This window comes from Vanacampus margaritifer, chromosome 18 (assembly GCF_051991255.1).
Source record: "Vanacampus margaritifer isolate UIUO_Vmar chromosome 18, RoL_Vmar_1.0, whole genome shotgun sequence".
In the NCBI taxonomy this organism is placed as follows: Eukaryota; Metazoa; Chordata; class Actinopteri; order Syngnathiformes; family Syngnathidae; genus Vanacampus; species Vanacampus margaritifer.
Genome location: NC_135449.1, coordinates 5,271,309 through 5,298,106, shown reverse-complemented (window position 1 = coordinate 5,298,106; position 26,798 = coordinate 5,271,309). Strand labels below are relative to the sequence as shown.

General features: G+C 38.2%; 1 protein-coding gene across 20 annotated transcripts in view; it reads left to right on the top strand.

Moving 5' to 3' along the window:
- Positions 1–26,798, top strand: part of fbxl15 (F-box and leucine-rich repeat protein 15) — a 158,969-nt gene that overhangs the window by 117,808 nt on the left and 14,363 nt on the right. Inside the window, exon 13 of one of the 20 annotated variants that reach the window (XM_077550685.1) lies at positions 6,222–6,332. The exons of the other annotated variants lie outside the window; for them this stretch is intronic. The gene's annotated coding sequence lies outside the window, so the exon portion shown is untranslated. Of the gene's footprint in view, positions 1–6,221; positions 6,333–26,798 lie in introns of those variants that run through there. 20 annotated transcript variants of the gene reach the window in all.

The window sequence follows — 26,798 nt, the reverse complement described above, 5'->3', positions numbered from 1 at the left end:
TTACGCTTATAAGAGCGCCCCGTTGTTTCGCGCGAAAAGGAGCTATTTCCAAGCAGTCTTCGGAAGCATCGGCAGAAGGCCTTCAATCTCTTTTTTCCCATTTCATCCTGATGGCTCTGCCTTTTATTACACGGCGACAGCAATGTTACCCGAGGTAACAAAAAAAGGAAAGGAGCGCACATTGCGGAGATATTGTCGGAGGTTGGCAGCCATTTCCCGCCGGCGTAATGCGTTATTCCGTTCAAGCAATGATCAGGTGGTGTCGGGATGAATGGGAGCTGTTCAGCACCATTACAGCCCCGGCATTATTACATTATCGCTGCTCTTTAGCGGGAGATTGGCTGTGTGACCGCGTTCTGAATACACTCATCCCGCTCTCGCTGGCGTCAATTGCTGATTGGCTCATTGACTTCAATGATAAAATGTAAAAAATTGCCAGTGGGAAAAAGGGGAGAACGCGGAGTGCTACTGAGGTTATTCCTCGGATGTTGAAACACTTCCATCTTCGGGAAGTAGAGTCCTGCGCGGCTTTAGGGAAAGTGCCAATTCGACACAAATTATTCATTTATTTATTTTATTTTTTTATCAGTGTTTTTGCAAATCTTCTTTTTGACGCCTTTTTTGGGCACGGGGAAAAATACCTGCAATTCTTTTATTTACCTCCAGTTTTTTGTCGTGTAATATTTTTTGAGGGGAAATTTAGCAAATCATTTTATTTGATGGTTGCTTTTGTTTTGTTTCCAAAGATTTGGTGGGGGAAAACATCTGAATCCTCTTTGGTGTTTTTTGTTTTTCTCATTTTTTTATTTTTTTTTTGTCTTGTAAATGTTTCTGTGTGGAATTGGTTTTTTTTTGTTTTTAAACACCAGCAAATCATCTTTTTTGTTGGCTGCATTTATTTATGAAAAAAAAACATTAACATCCTCTTTTTTGCTTATATTACCTGCATATATATATATATATATATAGTTTTTTTTTTTGGTCTTATAATTTTTTTGTAGTGGAAAAAAAAAACACATCCAAACCCTGTTTTTTTTCTATGGCTGTTTTTTGTTTGCTTGTTTTTCTTTGAATGTTTTGTGTGGGAAAACACCTGCCCAAATCATCTTTTACCTTTTTTTTTCTTTAATTTTTTTGGGTGCATTTGGGTTGAAACTGAACAAAGCCTTAAACAAATCTGCATATTTGTGGAAATTTGGAGGCGCGGGGGTGGTTTCTACCACCAAATCATTAAAAGAAACAAAGAAAAAAGACAATTTGTGGGTCTTTTTCGTAAAAAAAAAAAAAACACATTCACACAAAGATGATTTTTCGGTGTTTTTTCCCCACCCAAATTTTTTTAAGAAAAACAACAATCACCTTCAAATGAGGCTTTTGAAGATGCCCCCCACCCACCAAAAATATATGCAGGAAAAAAAACGTGGATGGAAGTACAAAGAAAAAAAATTCCCACCCACCAAAACCTGTGAAAAAGAGGCGGAAGTTCCCACCACCAGCCCCCAAACGTGAAAAGAAAAACTCCTGCGAAAAAAAAATTGTTTTTTTGTTTGATTGTTTTCTTTTCATGCTTTGGTGACTAAACCTAAAACCCCGCCTCTTTTTTGCCGGCTACCCAATTCAGGGCTCTTAACTCTTTGACTGCCACACGTTTTCAGAAAAGGGATGCCGTGGGTGCCAGCCGATTTAAGCATTTTTGACTGATCTTTCAAGGTCCACAGAAAATTATGTGTTTGGACTATGGAAACACACAGACTACCAAATGAAATGGACTCTCATCTTTCATCAGAAAAAAAAGTTTGTTTCTACCTTATTCCGTTTTTCAGTAATCAACAATAGAAAATGGTTAGTTTCACCTCTGTTTTGAAACAAACGTCTTTTAACGTCTTTGGCACTCCTCCATAGGATTTTACTAAACGTTATTTAACGTTTTTGGCAGTCAAAGAGTTAAAAGTCAACATATTTGAACATAGCTGCAATTAAACATCACAATATACTGTGAGTGCTTCCTGGCTGCTCTGTAATTGTGTAATGCATCAAGCAACCATGAAGCTTATTCTGCATGAGGCGTAATGCAGGAGGGGGGGGGAGAAAAAAAAATAAAAGAAAATTCTTAAATGCTTATTAGCTGTAGGCAGGCTGTGGTGTAAACGAATACAGCTAATGTTATTTTGCTCGACACCCCACAAAAGGCATTAATCCCGGATAATTACCTCGGAAGGAAGCAAATAAAGACAAACTAATGGCGGGCCCGACCATCAATTGCCCAACATCGGAGTGGGCTGGCCTACATTCTCATGCAGGAAGCGTCCAGTTTGCTCCGCTTTCTTGCCCGGAATGCCTTTTTAAGTGTATATTATCCCGTCCTTGACTGGGAGAAATCATTAAGGCAAATTAGACTATTAACATCCTAAAGAGCATTCATCTTGTGGATCAATATGCTCTCATCTTTTTTAGAGGACCCTTCGGTGTCCTAAAGCCATTATGAGACGGATTATGGGAACGGTCAATTCATTACATGCAGATAGCAGAATAATTATTGACACTGGAGCTCCGGCTAATAGCCTCAGGTGAAACTTTCCGGCTTTTCCAACCAAAAGAAAAGGCTTAAGACGGCATCTTTACAGACAGCTTTTCTATACAATTGTCAAGATGAGCGACGTTTTTCCGGAGTCAAAAATGCTAACGATGCGAGTATGTGTAGTTGCTATACAAACACAGAAAGCCACAACATCATAATTCCTAACCTTAGGGAAAGATTTTTTTTAAGCTTGTTTTTTTTTAATAGAAACGATACGAAATGCAAAAAAAAAAAATCTGTACCCCTTATTAACTCATTAACTGCCATTGACGGCTATAAACGTCAAAGATTCATTTTAACTATTTGTATTAGTTTAAAAAAAAATCCCACTTTTGTTGAAATTCTAAAATTTTTTATTGTACATTTTCTTTCTTTCTTTTTTTTTATACATTCACTGCCATTGACGGCTATTGACGTCAAAAATTCATTTGAACTATTTCTATTAGTTTAACATTTTTTTCCACTTTTGTTAACGAGAGTATGAAAACCTAGAATATTTTTATTATACATTTAGAACATATATCATTTGTGATTAATCGTGAGTTAACTAGTGAAGTCATGTGATTAATTACAATTAAAAACATTTAATCGCCTCTTGCCCCTAATTTTTAATAATCTTTTTTTTTAAATGAATTTATGGCAGTGAATGAGTTAATGTTGCACTTTCCTAAAAATTCCCCCCCAAAAAACAAAGGCAGATACTTTTAAAGAAACACACACACATATTAATTAACACATTAATTTGTTGTTCCTGATGGTAAAACAGCCACTTTTAAACCAAACTATGTAAAGCAACCCTGATGTTCATATGTGCAATCAATTTTGCAACTGTTTTTGCAAATCTTTCAGATATTTTAGGGGTGTCAGGCCTCAGGAATTCTTATCGTAATTAATCGCATGACTTCAGTAGTTAACTCAGAATTAATCGCAAATGTTATATCTGTCCTAAATGTACAATAAAATGAAGTTTTCATAATCTTGTTAACAAAAAAGTGAGAAACAAATGTTAAACTATTATGTCATTGATACAGTAATTTCATAATGATTCATAAAATTGAGCTAAAAAAATGTTGCCACTAGATGGCATTATTGCATTTGTAAGAAGTTGGCGAGAGCTCAGTGCATTTTTCTTTTCATTTTAAGAGCTATATAGTCTTTTTTTGCACACTTTTTAAATTAAAAAACTTGATCACAGTCTCCACAAATATCGGCATTATGATTACATTTATTACTGCTCAATTTTGACGTGGACGTGTCTGCTGCGTTGCGACTGGAAGTGGACTGGAGGCTTTCCAAGTAAGGGGCTGTCATTAGTCGCACGCTAAAAAAATGAGTGGCATTAAAGGAACTTTAAATGAATGCATTAATTTTGACACCCCTAGTATATTTATAATAAACACTTGGAACTTCTGTGGTAGTACCTAGTTTCCAAACTTTTCTTATCCCCCCCCCCTTAGAAAGCGTCAATATATTTTGCAGCCCACTACGAGTGTAAGATTGCGTGGCGTCTCTCTATTGTGCGTCCGGGAAGAATAATGGTAGCATGACACGGCGGCCCCGGGAGGCCGGCTGACATAATGTTGATTTGATGAACACGACGTCGCACCATTATCTCGCCGTGAGCCTTCGTCTGCGTGTTGACTTTTGTTCAAAGGCCATAAATCTCCTCCTCCTTACGTCGTGCACATAAATGACTCGCCCCCGCGCGCGTCGCTTGTTATGCTAAAAACGCCAACCTCGGAGTGACCGCCCGGCGGGAATAATAAGCTGTGCCCCAAAAGAAGCGAGCGGGACATCCTTCTGTTCCCCATATGGCCCTATTGTCTTGGTAATGGCGTGCAATGACAATCCCCAAGCCCCCCCCCCCATACCCCACGCCCACCCGCACCCCCACCCTACCCCCCTGGACTCAACCATCACCCAGAGCTCACAAAATACACTCTTTGCACAGAAGAATGGAAAATTTGGGGCGGGTATCAAAAGTCTACACACCCCTGTTCAAATACCAGGTGTTAATAATGAAACCAAGTATAAACCATCATTAAAGTGAACGTTGACCTACACAACTTATTCGGAAAAAGAAATGTTAGGACAAACAACTTGGGAGTCAGCACACACCTGCCGCCATTTAAAAAGTTTTTGATGAACTCATTTGTTCCCAAAAACGTATAAATATGTTTTATTTTAAATATCACCATGGTCCCTAAAACGTCTTTTTTTTATGGGGGTTATGCTAGAGCACACAGAAGGCTTTGATGCAGCCTCTGAACTGAAGAGCCAGCAGGTGGCAGCAGAGTATAAGAGATCAACCAGGGCCATGTTGCAACAAGCTCTTTTTGACAGTGTTTTCACCAAGAATGTGAATAATGATGAAATTTAGCTTTATTCTAATGCTAATTGCTGCAAAACGGAAACAGATTCAAGCATACTTTTTTTTTCCTGATGAAAGAAGAGACTTGAATCTTTCTTTTTGTAGGTTCCGTGTTTTTTATAACAATAGAATACAATAACCTGTGGGCCTTCCAAAATCAGTCAAAATCCAGTAAAACAGTCGGGAGCGAAGGGGGTTGCTTCAGTGAAAATGGCTGTGAGTGAATGAGTTAACTGTAAATAAGCCCAATTGTTGGAAATTTTTTTTATAAAAAATAATTCATCCCTAATTCTCATCCCCGTTTTGGTCGTGGCTTTCCCTCGTTTGAATCTCAATGAATACGACGGCCCCTCTTATTACAATTACAACTTTGTCAATGACAAATAACGTGTTCGGCGTACGACAAACTCGCTCGTATCATTTTGTGGAGGACACGGGGACATTTTCAGCATGGCTGCCCCGCGCACTCGCCCCACAGCCGTCCCGTGCGCGTGTGCGTGCGTGTGTGCGAAAAAGGCGCTTTGTTTGACCCCGAAGGAACCAAGCAAGCCAGCAGCGTTCGTTTCATCTGCTGAGCCATAGATTGAAACCGAGGGAGGAGGCGTGGGGTCGAGGGTTTGTGTGTGTGTGTGTGTGTGGGGGGGGGGGGGGGGGGGTCGTCAATTATTTCCTGATATGTGACACACTCTTGTACCTATTTTAGTGACCACAACTGCTTTCTGCCTGGTTGGGTCGTGTCTCTTTTATCAGCCCATTACCGACGGAAGCGCAGGAAGTGAACCTGTACGAGGTCACGTGATCAACAAACATCATTCATTCGTTCATTTGTTTGTTGTGTTGCTGGGCTGTGCGATTCATCCAAATTCCATTACAATCTCCGCCGTTATGAAATTTGCATAATCGTGAACAAAAAATGTAAGACGATGAATACTAATTTTGAGTTGTTTAAATGTATATATTGCACATATTTTTATTTTAAAATCATTAATTTGGTCCAAAAAGAAACTACATTTATTTGTCTTAATATTTTTTACATTTAAACAAATGATTGTCTTAAATCGTGATTTCAATTATTGCCAAATTAAACGTGATTAATATTTTCTTCATAATGGAGCAGCCCTATTCTGTTGCACACATAACTTGTTTAAATAATTGATTTTTTAATTTAATTATCCAGTAAATTGACATGGAATCCGAATTAACTCTTTTTGGAGCAAACAAAGTCCTGCATTTTTTTTAAATTGTTTTTAATGTTTTTTATTTTTCATCCAGGGGTAATGTGGACGCAGCATTCCGCTGGCGATGATTTATGGCGCGGGACAGCCACAAATTGACTTGTATGCAAGAAACGTAAATGGAATCCGGGATGTGTGATGGAGAAGCTCATTTCCGCAACCTAAGGGTCTTAAATTAGCCACACAAACTCACGTGGATAAATAAGTGTTAATGGACTTTTTTTTTCTTTTTTTTTTTAACCCTCGTGTCACATTTGGGTCTCATTAAATGTGCAGTATAGTCACATTGTATATATATATTTAGGGCTGTCAAAATTAATGCATTAACTCTGGAGACTAATTTGAATTTATTAAAGCGTTTTGAAAAATTAACTCAGTTGAGTTAACTCAGTGTGTCACTTTACTTTTACTGTTCGCTTTCTCATTGACTTGCTTGATGCTTGTTGGAGAACTTGAAAGTAATTTGTACACTTTTCAGAGCCAAATTCAAATAGCATAATAGTTATAATAATATTGATTAACTCATTTGCTCCCAAAAACACATAAATACGTTCTATTTTAAATGTTTTAAGTGTCCCAAAGACGTATTTACATTTTTTTTAAATGTTTTTTTTTTAGGCTAGAGCATACAAAAGACTTTGATGCAGCCTCTGAACTGCAGAGAACAAGTGAAGCAATAGTAGTAATTACAAAAACGACCAGCAGGCGGCAGCAGAGTATAAGAGATCAACCAGGGCCATGTGGCAAACAAGCTCATTTACCCACAGTTCTAAACAGATTTGTGAATAATGATGAAACTTAGCTATATTCTGATGCTAATTGCCGCAAAACGCAAACAGAAATATCCTTTTCTTTACTGATAATCTTTCTTTTGGTCGGTTCCAAGTTTTTATAGCAGTAGAACGCAATATTCAGTGGGCCTTGCAAAATTAGTCAAAATTCGGTAAAACAGCCAGGAGCGAAGGGGGTTGCTTCAGTGAAATGACTGGGAGTGAATGAGTTAATTGCGATTATTCGTGATTAATTATGGGAATTTGTGTGATTAATTAGTTCGAAAAGGAAATTGTTTGGCAGCACTAATATATATATATAGTATATATATATATATATTTATATATATTTTCCATACAGAATTAATTTTAGGACAGTCACATAGATTAATTAGTTAGAAAATGAAATTGTTTGGCAGCACTAATATATATATATATATATATATATATATATATATATATATATATAAATAAGAGAGAGAGAGAGAGATATATTCCATACAGAATAAATTTTAGGACAGTCACATAACATGAGGCCATGCTCCGGTATATCTCGGTGAAAATTAATATATTTTAGGGACCCGGTTATGAGCCTTGTGGAACAAATCCATCAAAGTCTCAAGTGAGTTCCAAGAAATGCCTTTCAATTTGATCGGCAGTCCTTCCCGAGCGGAAATAAATCCATTTTCTCCATGCATTTATGCGTCTTTCTTCTTCCTCGCGCTCCGTTGTCGCCAGTGTTCAGCACAAGTGGCCAACAGGGAGAGTTTGTTTCCTAATAACATGAGCCGGCGCTCCCCCGAGGGACAATTACAACGTTGTCAGAGTGAAAGGCGCTTTCAAGCTGTTCCTTCTCTTTCTTTTCCTCCCCTAACGCTATCATGTTTGCCCCCGAGCGAGGCCCGCGGCGCTCGCCACGTCGCCGGCTTTTCATTCCTCTCTATCGCTATTGATTGAGGGCCCATTTCTAATCACAGCAGGAGGCGCTCGATTACGAGTGGGAGCCGGAGTGGCCAAATAGGGCTAAGTGGTAACGGGGGGGGGGGGGGGGGGCAATACCTCAGCCACGGGGCTCGGGGGCCGTTTAACATTCGGCGCCATATTCGTACACAGCCAGCGAATGCCAGGAAGAAATATGGGAAGTGTGGAAAAATGATAATTGCACACTTTTTACGTTTCGCCCTGGTTGGACTTGAACTTTTTTCCCCCATGTATTATCTTAGTGCTACCATCTTCTTTTAAATGTTAGAATCCAATCTGATTGTTTTTTAATGGAAGAATTTAGTAGGCTTTTGTACTTCTGGATTTAGTGCAACACCTTTTAAGTTGACTTTTTTTGGTTTGTTTAATTTTTTACCGTATTACTACAAATTGTATTGAATTTAGGAGTAGAGTTAAACATTTTCAAAAAGCTGACCTTTAAAACTAGGGATGCTCGATCCTACTAAATTGATACCAGTATTCAACTCTTGAGTAGTCGTCGATACCGATACTACTGCCGATACCACTAGTGATTTTGATACATGAACAAAAAGCGATAACATATCATTTTAAAGAAATACCTGCATACTCCAATTTAGCGTTTTCTCTTAAAATTGCATGAACTTAATAGCGATTTTATTTATAATTTCTAGCATCTGATCATAGACGGCCACAAGAGGGGCGGCCGTTGCGAGTATCGATACCCGGTATCGGTACTCGCCCATCCCCATTTAAAAGCCTTTGAAAACAAAGTCGATTTCAAAACAGTACAGGAAAAAAAGACAAAAATTACTAAAACAAAAAAGTGCAAACAAAATAATAAAAAAAACATTTTACACTGCTTTAAGAGAGCTCCAGCAAAAGCATAAGAGTAAAAGGAAGAGTTTGTTCGCTTTAGTAGAAAATTTAAATAATAATTTTCAGAGAATTTTTACTTTTTTTTTTTTTGTTAAAAAAATCACACTACTTTTTATTTTTTAAATTATTTAATTATTAAATATTAGTGTTAGTAAGTTTTTTTTTTCAAAATGTATGTACTGAAAAAATTATATATTTTGAAATAATGACAAAAATATACTGTCAGACAAAATAGGCCTTCCTACTTCTTTTTTTTTTTTTCCTTCCTTTGTCTTTTTTTTGGGGGGGGGGGGGGGGAGATAGCCACCATAACAAATAAGGTATTATTTGAGCTTTTTGGGTGGAAAGCATATTTGTAAAATTGTCCTTTGTTGGATTCTTCAATTTGAGCTCCTGTCTTTAAAAATCAACTTGTTCTTCTTGCTTTTCCCACCCGACTTTCCGAAGGGCATTCGGGTTCAAGGCTTTTTGAGTGTGCGATGGAGTCGGGGCCACCGTGGTCGAAGCGTCCCCCGCGGTGGCCCGGGGCCCGTCGGCCTCGGGATCCGCAGGCCCGCGACAAGCGCGCATTGTGTCCCTCCTTTTATTTTGTGGACTCTTTCTTCCTGCTCGAACCGCTCAGCCGTGGCTTTGCACGGGTTTGTTGTGGCCTCAAGATCAGAAGGAGGAAGCTGAATAATGTCTTGCTATTCTTTGAGGGGGGGGGGGGCACGCTTGGCTGATTAGAGAACAGCTTTGACAGGCCGCCCTATGAGCGATGGCTTTTGTCCGGTCCACGCACAAAGAAAGGTTCGGGAAGAGCTCGGCGAGGCGGATGTTGTCATCCTAAGCTTGTAATCATTTTTCCACCAAGCAATTTTGACTTTATTCTACTTTTTGCTACTCCTGATGAGAATTTGCATTCCATTTGTGCTCCAATATGTTTCCAGAAGCGGCGCCATATTGAAACAAGCCCCATTTTACACAAACAGAGCTGCAGGGCCCTGTGAAGGGGGTTTCCGCGTTGACTCCAGGGACCTCCACGGCCTATTTGTTCGGCAGAATGTGTTATTCTGTCACAGCAGGCCTGTCACAAGTGAAATCATTTAAAAATGGCCGATCCTGTATTTAAGCCAACTGTGGGGGGCAGTTGGGCCCCGCTGGAGCAGTTGGTGCTGTGGGAGCTGATTTCGGCAACTGGAGAAGTTGTCTGTTAGAATGAATGCTAGTCCTCATTGGAAATTCAAATTTGGCATAATAACAAGTGAGACGTCGGGTTCTTGATGTGGTTTTAACTTGTATTGAATGAAAGTTACGACTAAAGAGACTAGCATGGTCGTCAGATTGGCCCACTTTCGGTCTTCAATGCTTCTTTTGTCAGAAGAAGTCCGAGGAGTAGAACCCTTGACCCAGTTGAAAAGCCTTTCTGACCCTAAAATGCGACTGTTGGGTGTATCAGGTAGGGTTGGGTTTAAAAAAATGTAATAATCGATATTGAATCGATTGTCCTTTTTGAGCCTGATATCAATTCATAAAACCATTATTTTAATATCTCTTTTTACTATAAATTCATAATAGAATTTTAAAGGCCGGACTTATTGCACTTTAACTCATTCACTGCCATTGACGGCTATAGACGTCCAAAATTCATTTGAACTATTTCTTATTAGTTGAACATATTTTTCCATTTTTGTTAACAAGAGTATGAAAACCTAGATTTTTTTTGTACATTTAGAACAGATATAAAATTTGTGATTAATCGCGAGTTACCTAGTGAAGTCATGCGATTAATTACGATTAAAAATTTTAATTGCCCGATGCCCCTAATTTTTAATAATCTTTTCTTTTTCTTTTTTTTATATATATATATATTTTTTTTTTTATAAGGAAAATATTATTAAAAAATTAGGGGCATCAGGCGATTTTTAATTAATTTTTAATCGTATGACTTTACTAGTTCACTCACGATTAATCACAGATTTTATATCTGTTCTAATACAATTTTAAAAAAATCTAGGATTTCATAACAAAAGTGGGAAAAAAATGTTTAACTACTAAAAATTGTTCAAATGAATTTTTGACGTCTATAGCCGTCAATGGCAGTGAACGAGTTAAGACAATTCTGAATGTTTTAAATTTATATTTACAATTATTGAATTAGAATTATGAAGATATTTTCATCTCATCCTTGCTCATGTCAATGTTTGTGTAACACTTACAGTACAGGCCAAAAGTTTGGACACACCTTATTCAACACATTTGCTTTATTTTCATGACTATGTACATTGTAGATTCTCACTGAAGGCAACTATGACAACTAACGAACACGTGGAATTTTGTACTTAAAAAAAACAACATCATTGCTTTAAGCAACCTCTTCAGGTCATAAGCTGCATTAAAGTCTTCTGTATGCTCTAGTCTAAAAAAAACACACAAAAAACGTATAAATACGTTTTTTAAATATGTTGTCCTTCACTCCCAAAAACATATTTATACATATACAGTAGACCACAGTTTGTTTATTAGATTTCCGATCAGATCCTAATGGCAGAAAAGTGTGAGCAGCTGACAATCTCCCACCAGCCCCTCCCTCTGTATTTCTTAGCACTTCCTTTGTAAACAAACCGCAAAGAGAATTAGGAAAGTGTCATCGCGCGTCGTTCCCAAGAGATGAGCATTAAGCAAAAGGCAGAATTGCCGCCTTTCTTTATATCCCTCCCAGCCATAAAAGGCCCCTCCCTCTGCGATTATTATTAGCCGCGATCGGCGGGAATGTCATATTAGCAACGGATGCCCGCCAGTGAGCGAGATTGTCCTGAGTACGAGCCTGGCGGGGGGGGCTCTCTTTAACTCTAATTCACATTAGAACCCCATCGCCCCGCTAAGACCTCATCAGCTTTACGAGCGCTCGGCCCAGCCGGTCTGGCCGCGTGCGTCCCATTGAGCCAAGCGGGCCTCCGCCATCACGCGCCGCCATTAACCGCTCCCTCCTTTTCATTTCCTACCGGCCCGGCTTATGGGGAGCGGTTGGGGGGCTTGAAATAACTTTGTCAGGTTCGGGTTACTTGTTTGCAAAGTGCACTGGTTGTTTTTCATCAAATCCTCAACCCATCGTATTTATTTTATTATTTTGTATAGTAGAAAGGAGTCCTGAGAAATAATAGTACGTATGACTTGTTTATGCCCAATTTTAAGCCTATTTAGTTTCCCGTAAAGCACCATCAACAATATGGCTTAAGAAATGACAGACTTCACATTTCATTTTTTATTTTTATTTTTTTTTCTGGAGAGCTCAGTATTGTTCATTCGGTAATTTAACCGATTTGACATGTCATCATCATTGCTCTTTTTTTTTTCTTTTTTTTTATGTGCGTGTGAGTGTGTGTATAGTCATTAGTTCACCTTAAACCTATTAAAAAATCCCATACCGTTCACCTAAACCGAACACTTCCAGCCAGAGTCGTGAGCCGCCATGAGCCGTCAGGAGACCCGAGGAAGGATTAAAGACTTCACATTTCAGATGAATTGGACAAGCTAAGAGAACATCTTGATGTCAAATGTGATAGAGCAATGGGCCGTGGTGGCACGGTTATATATATATATATATTTATATATATATATATATGTGTGTATTTATATATATATATATATATATATATATATATGTGTATTTATATATATATATATATATATATATATATATATATATGTATTTATTTATTTATATATATATTTTTTAATATATTTATTTATTTTTATATATATATATATATATATGCATCCAACAAGATGCGCATTCAGTCAACCCCATTAAAAGCCCGAGAAAAAAACCCCTATAGCGCAAATGAAATTGTTGTACATACTCAGCGGGCCTTGACCGACAAAATGGAGTGCAAATGTTAAGTACTGGCAGGATGTAAAGTACAAACACATTATGGGCAGGTACTAGCTTATAAAACACAAAAAGAGAATGTGAACAATATTCACTCTTGTCAGCCCAGAATGTTAGAAAATAAGTCGTCCCGGGGAGAAAAACGGTGGAAAATAAAAGGTCAAGCGTGTCGTGATCGCCGCCTTTAACTTTTACTCAATCCGTGCAGGATCATCAAAATAAAAGTAATGATTTCATAATACGCTTCTTCACTGTCAACCCCCTGTTTATTGACTGGATACGTTCCAGACCCATTCAAAAGAAATGCACTTTTCAATTAACATCTGAAAAGTGCTTGCTCTCCTTTCCCACATATGAGAGGGCATTACAGTAAGAAAACAAACAAACAAAACAAAAAGTTGAAACAAGCACACACAAAAAAAATCATTGTTTATTTAATTTAATGTACCTGGGATATTAAGGTATAACAATAAAAAGATAGGTATAAAAAAATATATCTAATATTAAGAATAAAAAATAAATAACAATGAAAATAATACATATTAAATAACTCAATTCTACTATAATAAAAGTAAAGATAGAGGAGTACAGATACTAACTATCCGTTTTGGTGCCTTATTTTTAGGTATCAGTACTCGTGATGATGATCGATACTAGTATCGGCCGTCCTTGTGGCCATTTTATGATGACTAGGAATTAGAAAAATAAGCAATTGCCATTAATTTCATGCAAATTTAACCAAATATATCATATTGTGATGTATAGGTCTTTTCTTAATCTATCATTGTTTTTTGGGTGGGGGAATTAACGTGTCAAAAGTACTAGTGGTATCGATACTTGGTATCGGTATCAGTGACTACTGAGTTGAGTACTCGCCCTGGTATCGATCTGAAAAAAAAAAACACTGACCACCAACGGAGGCATTTTTTTAAAAATTCAACACCAGACTCAAATAATGAAGAAAAAAATCAGGCATTTAGGCAACAACAAAAAAAAAAAAACACTATGTACTGTACATACTGTGAAACATTCTATGGCTACTTTGCTACATTCAGCACAATAATATAGTGTTAAGGCGAAATTAAACACCGAACCCTCAATATGAACACCGCGCTTTGATTTTCATGCGAAAGTGTAAGAGGGCACAAAAAACTTTGGATCACTTTCCAAGTTGGAAATGTTGAGGGGCGAACGCTGGCTGATTTGTCGCCACTCAGCAGTACTTTTCCCTCTTAATGCATTTTTAATATCCTTAATGACAGCAGAAGAATGATGTCATTAAGAGTTGATGTTGGGGACTTGAACTCTTCTCGAGAACCTTCTCTTTTTTTTTTCTTGGTAATAATTTAATATAGATTAACGCCCCGTGGTAATGAGCAAGGCCGCCACTAAAAGTAAGATCAGGAAATGTTCTTAATAAAGCGAGCGTCCATTTTGAGGCCACAAAAGACACGAGGATTAAGTCCGTGTCCCCTCCTGGTAATTTACCTACTGGACCTTGTGTGCCGCTCGGGTGTGAAACAATTTGTAAAGGATAGTTAAATTTCTATAACAACCTCCCCTTTCTTCACACTTGACGATCCCACATCAGCTATTAAAAAAAAAAAAGTAAAAAAAAAAAAAAAAGGAGTCTTATGAAGATGATCAAGAAGAAGGCCACCGGCTCGGGGAGGATAAAACGAATGGCTGCGCCCACAACGGACTGACCTCCCTTCCTGTGTTACCGGGCATGTGTGACAAGCGTAGAGACGCATAAACAGGCCTGGAATTTAAAATGAATAAAACAAGAAGGGGGGTGTGGGGGGGGGGGGGGGTGGCTAGTGCTAAGACACTGATATCCCTTGGCAAAACTGTTTCATCATATTCAGCAAAGGAAGAGCCTTTATTTTATTGATTTAGAGGGGAGGGGGTGGGGGGGGATCCCAGAGGCACTAAAAGGAACAGGCAATGATTAATGTCCCTCTCAGAAGGAGAAATTATATGGAATAAATTAAACTAGTGCGGCAGCAAATTGAAAAATAAGGATGTAAATGAGGTCTGAATGCTTAATATCTTATCAGGGAAAAATAGTCAATGAGGCCCAAAAATGAAGAGGGATGGCCAAAGGAACGAGATATTAAGTCTAATGAGCGAGACTACTGTCAAAATACACCTGTCAGATGGGATTCCAATGAAAAATGAGCCCTTTTCAAGCAGTTGCCGGAAACAACACTGCAGGAAGACTCTCCACTGAGTTGATGTATTTCACTTGACTTAATACAAGTCGGACTGGTATCAAAGTAGAAACAGGAAGGCAATGATTTTTGCCCAATTTTCTGCTTTTCTCATTCCTTTTTTGGACATTTTCTTGCTCTATTTTGACTTTTTTTTTCCTGACTTTTTTGCTATCAATTTTCTGATAGTTTTCGCAATTTTTTGGACATGTTATGGTAATTTTTAGGATTTATTATTTGGTTTTTGGAGACTTTTTATAGTTACTTTTTGAACGTTTTCTTTTATGCCTTAAAAATCTATTTTCTGACTTTTTTGGCAACTCCAAAGACAATTTATTAATTTTAAATTAATTTTAAAGACAATTTAATTTTTTTAAATTTTTATTATTACTTATTGGACATTTTGTGGTTATGTTTTGAGCATTTTTTTTCATTTTTACTTTATACTGGTAAAACTTGTACCAAAGTAGAAACAGTAAGTTAATATTTCTTGTTGAATTTTCTGCCTCTTCTTCCTTTTTTTGGCATTTTGACCTTTTTTTTTTTTTTGCTATAAAAAAATTTGTGGACAATTTATGGTATTTTTGGGGATTCCTTATTTTATTTTTGGACATTTTATAGTTACTGCCTTTAAAAAAAAATATTCTGACTTTTTTTGTGGTCATTCCAAAGACATTTTATAATAATTTTCTGCCTTTCTTCTTTTTTGGGACATTTTATATTTATGGTTACTTTTTGAACATTTTCTTTTCTGCCTTTTTCTTTTCTTATTCAATTCTTTGACATATTTAACAATTTCATGGACATTTTTATTATAATTTTTTGCTTTTCTTGTTCCTTTTGGACATTTTATTGTCACTTTTTAGCCATTTTTCTGACAACTCAAAATGTTGGACATTTTTTGAACATTATAATAATATAAATACTATTTTTTCTATTTAAAAAAAGTACAAATAAATACATAAAAAATATCTGAATGTATACAAAAAAATTTGGAGCCACAGGAGAGGTACTAAAGGGCCACATGTGGCTCCAGAACCGCATGTTGCAGACCCCTGGACTAGCCAAAGCCAGCGAGGCTAACTGCTATTCTCATCTCACGACCACGCTTGAACCCGCACCGACGTATGAAGACTGTGACTTTGTTCGCTGGACATTTTACTGCCCCATGGTCCGTCAATGGCAGCAGACGGGTCAAAGGGTCGGATTTCCTCTGCAAATTGGCTAATTGGAAGGCGAGGTGTCAAAAACACATGATTAGCGATGACTAAATTAGCCTTATGCTAGGCGACTCGGCTAAAAACTGAGCATGCAAAGTTCCCTTTTGACGGTCTATTTTGGAATCATCAGCATCATCCGTCGCCACGACAGCCAACGCACTCCGTAGTTGTGGTTGGCATCATTTTGGCGGTGGGAGGGGCCCCGGCGTTTATCACGGCCCGCCGGCTCATTTTCATATCGACGCAAACGTGCCGCGCTTCATAACGTCCCTCGCGATTTGTCTTCAAAAAGGTCAAGCTGCTGAGAGCGTCACTACAATATTTGTCAACGCGACTCGTCTGCGTTGCAATTAATTCGTGGAACGCGCAGCAGCAGCGCAAATCAGTCATTGCGCCCGCCTCTGGTTTTTGTTCATTCGCATTCAGCTGTGGCTTCACTTCTAAAGGCCATCATGGGACAGTCCCAGGATTTGGACTTGAGGATTTGAGTCCATTGGTGTATTTCTAAGATTTGAGTTCAAACAATTTGCTTATCATGGCTTACTTTTCTGGTTTCAAGATTTGGGTTCTCAGGACTTGGTTGTAAGGATTTTTTTCAAAGGACTTTGTTCTAAAATGTGATTTTAATGACTTGGTTCTAAGGATTTGGGTCAAAAAAAAATTCTGTTGGTTCTAAGAAATGTGTTCTAGGGCTTTTGTTCGAAGAATTTGCTTTTGATGATTTGTTCCATTTTCTTAAGAATTTGGTCCAAATGTTTATGGTTCTGATGACTTGCTTTCTAAGGATGTGGTTTCAAGGCATTAGTTCTAAATCTCTGGTTTTAGGGACCTGGTTCTAAGGGATTAGTAAGGTCTTGGTGCTAAGGATTTGGTTTGAGAGACTTGGTTCTAAAAATGTATTTCTCAGGACTTGGTTCTAAGGATTTTTCTCAAAGGACTTTGTTCTAAAATGTGGTTTTAATGACTTGGTTCTAAGGATTTGGGTCAAAAAAAAATTCTGTTGGTTCTAAGAAATGTGTTCTAGGGCTTTTGTTCGAAGAATTTGCTTTTGATGATTTGTTCCATTTTCTTAAGAATTTGGTCCAAATGTTTATGGTTCTGATGACTTGCTTTCTAAGGATGTGGTTTCAAGGCATTAGTTCTAAATCTCTGGTTTTAGGGACCTGGTTCTAAGGGATTAGTAAGGTCTTGGTGCTAAGGATTTGGTTTGAGAGACTTGGTTCTAAAAATGTATTTCTCAGGACTTGGTTCTAAGGATTTTTCTCAAAGGACTTTGTTCTAAAATGTGGTTTTAATGACTTGGTTCTAAGGATTTGGGTCAAAGACCAGTGTCTAGCAGAATTTTTTTCTGTTGCTTCTAAGAAATGTGTTCTAGGGATTTTGTTCGAAGAATTTGGTTTTGATGATTTGGTTCCATTGAAGTTTTCTTAAGAATTTGGTCCAATTGTTTATGGTTCTGATGACTTGGTTCTAAGGATCTGGTTTCAAGGCATTAGTTGTAAATCTCTGTTTCTAAGGGATTAGTAAGGTCTTGGTTCTAAAGATTTGGTTTGAGAGACTTGGTTCTAAAAATTTATTTCTTCGGACTTGGCTCCGAAGATTTGTTCTAGGAATTTGGTCCAAATGAGTTAGATTTCAAAATTTGGCTACATGGACTTTGTTCCTAGGATTTCGAGGATTCAAATTCAAGGTTTGGGTTTTGGGAATTTGGATACATTGACTTGTTTCTATGAATTTGCTTCAAATGATTAGGTTCCAACGACTTGTTCTCAAGATTTGGTTCTGAAAGCTTGGGTACAAACCCAAAGAATTAGATTGTGGGGTCTTGGTCTTGATTCCACTGACTTCCAGGACCGGAGTGCTGCAGGTCTTGGACATTTCACCTTTTCACTTTCTCTAAAACCCGCAGGACTCCGGCCATCCCCGTTCTAAAGACTTGGTTCCAAGGACTTGTCTCTACGGATTCGGTTCTAAAATAGATGTAAAAACCTCCTCCTAACTGTTCAGGTCTGGCCCGCCGAGCCGCCCCTCACAACATATGTCCCCTTATAAGGACAATTAAAATCAGTAATGAGTATAAAATGTTTAATTCCCCCTAGTGGGACATTTCAAGGACTCGTGTTCTTCGCATTATGCTCGGAACCCGGGCCGCGCCTTCCACTGATATCGGTTTCTTTTGAACTGAATTCATGTCATTTTTCTTTGGTGCTTTAGGCTTGCTTTTAATTTTGATTTTTTTTGTTTTTTAACAACTGGCCGGCATTTGCAACCGCAGCCCACCACCCCGCCACCACCCCCCCCCCCCCGCGCGCCCCCCGCTATAAGTGCCGTCAATCCGCCCTGCTCGCTGTTTACGTTTGACAGCCTTTTCCTCCCGTCTGAAGGGTAAGCATCATCACCTCGCCTGCCTCGGCGCACGCCTCATAAAACTAAAGAAGCTCCGTGTAAGCCAAGCCACATCTGCTCAACTGACGCTCACAATATTAGGTACGGCCGCATTCCATCTAAATGACCACAAAAAAAAAAAAAAAGTCTGCTTTTTACAAAAACAACACGACGGCTTCCGGTCAGCAAAACTTTTTTTGCTCCACTCCACACCGTCAATTGTATTGACACGAGCGGTTATATCGGCAAGGTCATAAAACGGGGTCGTCGGCTCGGATTTCTCCACACGACGCCGGCGGCGCCCTCGTCCCGGCTGATTTTATCACGCATTAAGCGTCTTAATTGGTCGCTGCTTACGCTACGCTGCCACGCACACACACGCGAACGTATATACAGTCTGCAGAGGTGATAGTGCGCTATACGGCCCGGAGAGTATTTGTGTCAATGTCAAGTCGGGGTGCCGCACTCTAAAGTGCGATACGCTGACGCGGAAGCCGCTCGGCTCAATCTATAAGCCTTTTGCCCGAGTGACCGTGTGTGTGCGTGAACAGATAACGCGTCAAACAAACGCACCTTTCGCTTATTCTTATACTGGTTATAACGTCCTCAAGCCATTTGCTTGCACTAGGAAAGTACTTGATAATGATTTTTGATACATGTCATGTTGCGTCCAGTTCTAGTCGTGCTATATTCTCATTCCGGGGTCGCCCGCTATTAAGCCGCGTCTAATGCACATCGGCGGAATAGGAACGCAACAGCGACGTGCATTAAGCATATTGTAACATTCATCACTGTCAAGCGGAGAGTTTGTAAAGATTTAAATGCACTCAAGCGTGCACAGCCAAACCCCCCCCCCCCTCTCTTTTTTTCTTTGTCTGTGGGTGGGAGGACACACTTGCCAGTTTATTAGGTACACTTGGATTATAACCATCAAAGTGTTTGGCCAAGCGCTTTCAATGAAAGTTCAATTTCCCGGGTCAAATTTGGCGAGACTGTTGTAACATCAGCAGCTTGTTCAAAGAGTTTAAAGGCAATCGGAGTGTGAATGTGGCGTCTGGCACGTTAAACATTAAAACAAATTGCCTAACCTTTCCAACGAGCACTGACAAAAAGAGAGTGGGAGGAGGGGGGAGGGGGGGGGGTAAATGAAAGATAATGTTTTATTACTCGTCGCGCGATCCTACGCGGGAGTAATGAAATCATCAATAATGTGGCATAAGGGAGTTGCTTGTTTTGCGTGGTCAGGATCACTTTCGTGCGTAATACGAAACGCTGAGTCATTGATTCGCAAAGTGTGGTTCAAGTGGTGACTAAGCTCCCTCTGGTGGTACTCGAAAGAATTGATGCTTCAATAAATATTTCTTGGGTTCATTACATTGAAATTCATTAAAGGCGTAATCGTCCTGAATGACTGGGGGAAAAAAAATCGCGATTGAATTTTCGGCCATATCACCCAGCCTTAATATTGCAAAATCCACCCATTGTTATCCATCTCAGGGGGCGGCCATTTTGTCACTTGCTGTCGACTGAAAATGACATCACTGTACCTTCGATTGCGAACGTCACATGAACAAACCCAAAAAGCAAATGAGCCGTGATTGTTTGTTTACAAAGGTTTTTTAGGGGTGTCAGGAGATTTTTTTTTTTTAATCATAATTAATCGCATAACTTCAATAGTTAACTCACGATTAATCGCAAATGTTATATCTGTTGTAAATGTACATTTTTTTTTTAAGTTTTCATACTCGTATGTTCACATTGAAGTGGAAAAAAAATTTAACTGATAGAAATATGGTTGCATCTTTTAGTAATTTATCCAATAATTTCATAATAATTTATACAATTGAATTAAAAAGATGTACCGTACTGTAAAAAAAAAAAGAAAAAGTGTGCTATTGATTTGTGTTGAGGTCATTTTTCTGCCACTAGATGGCAAAATTGCATTTGTAAGACATTGGTGACAGCTCAGTGCATTTTTCTTTTTATATTAAGAGCTATCTAATCTTTATCATGAAGCAACTTGTGAAATTCTGCACATTTTTAAAAATGTAAAATACAACTTGACCCCTGTCTCCACAAATATATGCATTATTATTACATTTATTATTGCAAAATTTTGACGTGGACGTGTCTGCTGCGTTGCGACTGGAATTCCCCCAGTACAAGCGGTCATTAACTCATTCGCTGCCATTAACGGCTATAGACGTCAAAAATTAATTTAAACAATTTCTATTAGTTTCACATTTTTTCACTTTTATTAACAAGAGTATGAAATCCTAGAAAAAAAATATTGTACATTTGGAACAGATATCAAATTTGTGGTTAATCGTGAGTTTACTAGTGAAGTCGTGCGATTAATTAAGAAGAAAAAAAGTTTAATCGCCCGACACCCCTAATTTTTAATCATCTTTTTCTTTAAAAAAAATAAAATAAAATTATATCTGTTCTAAATGTAAATATTTTTTTTCTAGGTTTTCATACTCTGGTTAACAAAAGTGGAAAAAAAATTAAACTAATAGAAATAGTTCAAATTAATTTTTGACGTCTATAGCCGTCAATGGCAGTGAATGAGTTAACCGTGCCTTAAAAAAAAAATTGTGGCGTTAAAGAAACCTTAAATGAACTCAAAGTTAACACACTAATTTTGACACCCCTAGTTTTTTTTTTTTTTTTAAGTGGTACATTTTTTTCCCAGGGCTACCCTGGCAGGTATGAATTGTAACTTAATACTAAATACAAACGGTCGCTAGTACAAATATAGACGTTATACATAGATTAACAACCCTACTACATACCGATGCATTCTCCCTAAAACGTGTTTTCATATTTAAGTGCGCAACTCACGGCTTTCAGTCTACGGGTCTAAACGGCCCGCAAGATTTACGAAACCGTGCCTGACAAACGCCGTAAACATCATAACGCTTCAGCAGCCGATGGTGCCGGATCTCCACGGCCCGGTGCCCGCCTCCTCCTCCTCCCGCCGATGTGAGCTTGTAGACGGCGAGTGAGTGGCGCGGGGGGGCCATGTGTGTGTGGGGGGGGGGCTGCTGTGTACGAGGCAATCCACAGAACAAATGAGGGCAGCGGCGCCTGTCGCGTCGCACATTTCCCGCGCTCTAAATAAGACAAAAGCCCCCTTGCGGGGCAGGTGAGCAGAAAGCTCTTAGGAGGCGGCGAACATCTGGAGAGCGTCGCACCTCCACTGCACTGTGACCCTCGCCGCCATCAATCAACCCGGAAAGTGATTACGATGAGGGCAAAGTGATCAAGCAAAGGATATATCGGAGCTTTTTTTTTTTTTGCACGGAAGCCGGTCAAGGGGAGGCGGCTTTTATGGCTCCTGCTTCGCTAGCAGCATAACCTGCAACGTGTGCGATATGTGCAACGCTGTGCTATGAATATTGAACACACACTGATTTGACATCGAAAGTAGACGAGAAGTCATAACATGTCCATGCAGTCGTTTTTTAATCCCGTTTGTGTTGCAAAAAAAATAAAAATTAGTTTATGAAGTGACGGTGAGGGTTTTTTTTTTGTTCTCGTAACTTTTTTATTTTCATGTTACGACATTAATGTGCATTATTACGACTCTATTCTTTTAAAATTGTGAATGTAAAAGACGTTACGTCTTTTTTCTCCAGATTTTATTTTATTTTTTAAATCTCTTAACATTCGGACCTATTCCACATTGTATCGAATTAATTCTGGCTCTATCCTCAAAACTGTGTTTTTACCTGCAATACCGAGATGATTTTTTCTCAACATTTCTGTAAAATCACAATCTTACGATTTACGATAATAACTTTTGTCCCCATAAATTCCTACTTCTTATAACAGTATGTCTTTTTTTCCTCAATATCCATTTTATTTCTCCTGATTTTTTACATTTTATTTTCATGGCATTGTAAGTTTTGGCTCGCCTTATTTCAACTTTTCTCATAGCGTTGCATCTTGAGTATTTTTGCTCCCGATAATTTTTTTCATGCAAATCCCCAACTTTTTTATTGTAGCATGCCGACTTTTGTCTCACAATATCACAACTTTATTCTTGTAAACTTCAAACTTGTGACATTCCGATGTTTTTATTGAAAACACCTTTTTTTGTAGTACTATTATAGACAATATTTCCGTGTTATTATTGTAACATTAACTCTTTGACTGCCAGACGTTTTCAGAAAAGGGATGCCGTGGGTGCCAGCCGATTTTAAGCATTTTGACTGATCTTTAAAGGTCCATAGAAAATTATGTGTTTGGACTATGGAAACACACATACTGCCAAAACAAGATTGGACTCTCATCTTCCATCAGAAAAAAAAAAGTTTGTTTCTACCTTATTCCGTTTTTCAGTAATCAACAATAGAAAATGGTTAGTTTCACCTCTGTTTTGAAACAAACGTCTTTTAACGTCTTTGGCACTCCTCCATAGGATTTTACTAAACGTTATTTAACGTTTTTGGCAGTCAAAGAGTTAAGACTTTTAAAAGTAAAAAAATGATAGTTGGAAGAGTTAGCAGGCGATAGGCGCTCTCTGCTTGTGGCAAAGTATGCAAAAATTCTCATAATGGTCGAAAAAAAAGTATTTAAAAAAAAAAAGTCAAAAATTTAATTAGGTGATTTCTGCAAAAACCCTGTGATAATTTTATGACTTTATTTTCATAATATTACAACTTTTTTTTTTTTGCATTACTACGATTTCATGCTTTTAAAATTGTTACATTTTCCTTAATAGAAGCCTTCTTTTTCTTCAAAAAGTACGATAGTTTATTCTAGTCGCATTATGAATTTTGCGCCTCATTTATGACATTTTCAAAACTTTTCCGTCTTTTTTTCAAAATGTTATTTCCCAAAAATTATCTTAACATTCAGATTTTTGTCCGGCAGTCGCCTGTTCCACATTTAACCAATTCTGTCGATATCCTCAAATTCATCTGCAATATTCATTTTTCACATTTCACATTACGACTTTTTCATGTAAAATTGTTCTTCTTTTTCTTGTTGCAACTGTTTTCTAAAAGGAATTTGTGTGTTTCACTCTCTTGGCCTTACGACTTTTGTTTGACAACGTTCCGACTTTTTACTCACAAAGTTCCGACATTGTTCTCATCACCGAATGTCGTTTTTCCAAAAAACATCCGACGCAATTATTATTTATTTTTATTTTATTTTCATGACATTGCAAGTTTTTGGCTCGCAATATTTCAACTTTTCTCGTAGCATTTACATTTGTGCTCGCAATAGCGCATTTTTTTCCAACTTTTCTTATGCAACATTGGTCTCAAGTCTTATTTTTCCTGGAGAGCTCAGTATTGTTCATTCGGTAATTTTACCGATTTGACATGTCATCCTCATTGCTCTCTTTTTTTTTCTGTTTTTTTTTTTTTTTTTTTATGTCTTATGACTTTTTAACATTAGGCCTTTTATCTCACAGTATCAAAACTTTTTTTTTGTGTGGGGTGGGGGGTGGGGTAATACTATTATACATATGACTATGCTTTTTCCAAAATATTTCCGTGTTATTATTGTAACATGAAGACTTTTAACATCCTAAACTCAAGCAATGTAAATTGACGACAACTTCATCTGATCGGTCATTCTGAAGACGCCACGACGTTGCGATTTTTTTTTCTTTTTTTTTTTCTTTTTTCTTTTTTCTGGAGACACTCCTTCCCTCTTGTGTCCATGTCGCGATGATCTGAGCATGATAACTGGATCAATACAAGCAGTCGTGTGGACCGCCAGGGAGGGGGGGGGGGGTGCTTTTAGGGAGTGAGCACCACCTGCAGGAAAATAGTCACAATAAGCATATGTGGCGCTCATAAATGGGAAATATTTGAATTTTATGAAGTGTAAATTAGCACTCTTTCATGGGTGGTTAATTTCATGTAAAAATAGATGAAATAAATAGAAAGGAACGTCTTCTTGTCCTCTTGTAGAAGCTTGGTTTAATTCCAAAAAAAAATCTAATGTGTGAAAATATGATATGAAATATGTAACAGCGAGATGTTCCTTGTAGTGGAAAAAAAATTGCTTAATAGAAAGGCAGACTGCTAATAACAACGTCCTCCGCGGCGGTGACAAAGACAAAGTGCTCGCGTTGGGGGTGACGTCTGAAAGGTAGCGTTTGAATTTCACGTCCACGAAGAGACAGGCCGTCATTAAAAAAAAAAAAACTCTCATTTCTGTGTGAGGTGGACTTACAGGTAATCGATCATCTTGTCGCAGCCGTTTAATTTGTTCTTTTTTCTCGTTCAAAGTGAATCCCACTTCTTTGCGATTAAACGTGACGCTTGGGGAGGGAAAAGGAAAATGTCGGTGGGTTTTGGAGGCTCGTTTTGCCCGTGTTTTGCTTCGGGTCATTTGCAATCACGTCTGACACAAGTTGGAGAATTACCAGGAAGAAGATATAATAATAAGAGAAATTCAGTGATTTTTATTTTTTATTTTTGCAAGAAAAATGGTCATAATGTGACTAAAATAAGTCAGAATTGTAAAATAATAAAGTGGTGATATCACCCCCCCCCCCCCCCCAAAAAAAAAAATATATATAATATATATAAATAATGTTGCAAATTAAAGATACAGTACAGTTAAAAAAAAAAAAACTTCTAAAAGGCTTCTCTTGTTGAATATTTTAGTATTTTATCTTTTATATTTCGTTTTTGACCTTTGACCTTCGACATTGGCCGTAGTCAGTGGTTGTTTTGGGGATTTTCCAATCCCATTCACAAACCAGCCCTGCACAAGACGTTGCATTGCCCATTGAGAGAAAAAAAAAAAAAAACGCCATTGGCGGTATAAAGTGGGCGTGTCCTTAATGTCAATTGACATTTTTGGCGGTAAAAATTTGTTTAAAAGCAAAGGAAGGAAATCAAAAGTAGCGCTCTGAAATTACTAAAAAAGACTGCAGAGTGAAGTTGATTTTAAAAATACCTAAACGGCCTTCATCAAAGGAATTGGGGGCAGTTTTAAAAAAGTTTTTAACTCTTTGACTGCCAGACGTTTTCAGAAAAGGGATGCCGTGGGTGCCAGCCGATTTAAGCATTTTGACTGATCTTTCAAGGTCCACAGAAAATTATGTGTTTGGACTATGGAAACACACATACTACCAAATGAAAGATTGGACTCTCATCTTTCATCAGAAAAAAAAGTTTGTTTCTACCTTACTCCGTTTTTCAGTAATCAACAATAGAAAATGGTTAGTTTCACCTCTGTTTTGAAACAAACGTCTTTTAACGTCTTTGGCACTCCTCCATAGGATTTTACTAAACGTTATTTAACGTTTTTGGCAGTCAAAGAGTTAACCTGGATTCAAAAGCAGTTACCAATGGCAGCTTCTTCCTCATTTGCGTGCGGCATCACAGCTAAATGCTGCTTCACCGTGTTTGCTTCACCAATAGACCCGAGTCTGCAGACCTCAGAGCCCCATCATATTGTTAACAAATATGAATTTTGTTATCTTAATTATATGACTTTTTCCCGACGTGACCTAAAAAGTTTGCCAAGTCCTGTTTTAAAAGACGCCCGAGTATTCGGTGCGAGCGCCGCTGCCCCCTTAGCCCCGCAGCCTTTCTCGGGCCTGAGTTGCCATGGCAGCAGAAAAAAGAAAAAAAAAAAAAGAAGAAGACAGTTGCCCGCAGACTGCGCCGTTGATTAGCGGGCCGCCATCCCAGCATGCCTCGCTGTGACAAATGACTGACTCGGAACAATATCTAAGGCGATCAGGACAAAGCAGCCAGCGTTTCAAGCCTCAGCGAGATTGTAATTCTCATTAGACTTTGAGAACCAAAAAAAAAAAAAAAAAGAAAAAGTTCCAGTTGGCATTTTGTCCCATCAAGTGTTTCGTCCATGGGCGAAATAAAAGCAATAAGGGAAAATGATTCAAGTGATAACAAAGGCACGGCGTCTAAATCACTGCGGCGCCGCGTCCGCCATCTATATGTCAGCGAGCTGCCATTTTCCCCCTCTTTCTTCATTCTCTCTGCATGAGGGGCCAGAGAAAAAGAGAGAGAGAGAGTGGCATTAAAAAGGTAGAAAGCGAGGACGCAAATAGGCCTTCAGCTTTAGCGTTATTAATGACTCCTCAAAAAACGCCCGACTTTTCCAATCTCTGCGAGAAGCGCATGAGGGAGTCCACAGATGAAGCTGACCTTCACAATGTTCTCTGCTCTTTAGTTAAGAAATTCACTCGCCATTATGGCGTCATTAAGGAAACAAGGATAAAATTACTGCATGCTTAATGGCCTATAGGATCCCCCAGCAAAAATTTGCTTCAGATCTCATAAAAAGAAAGAAAGAAAAAAAAAAAAAGTGCGGCCG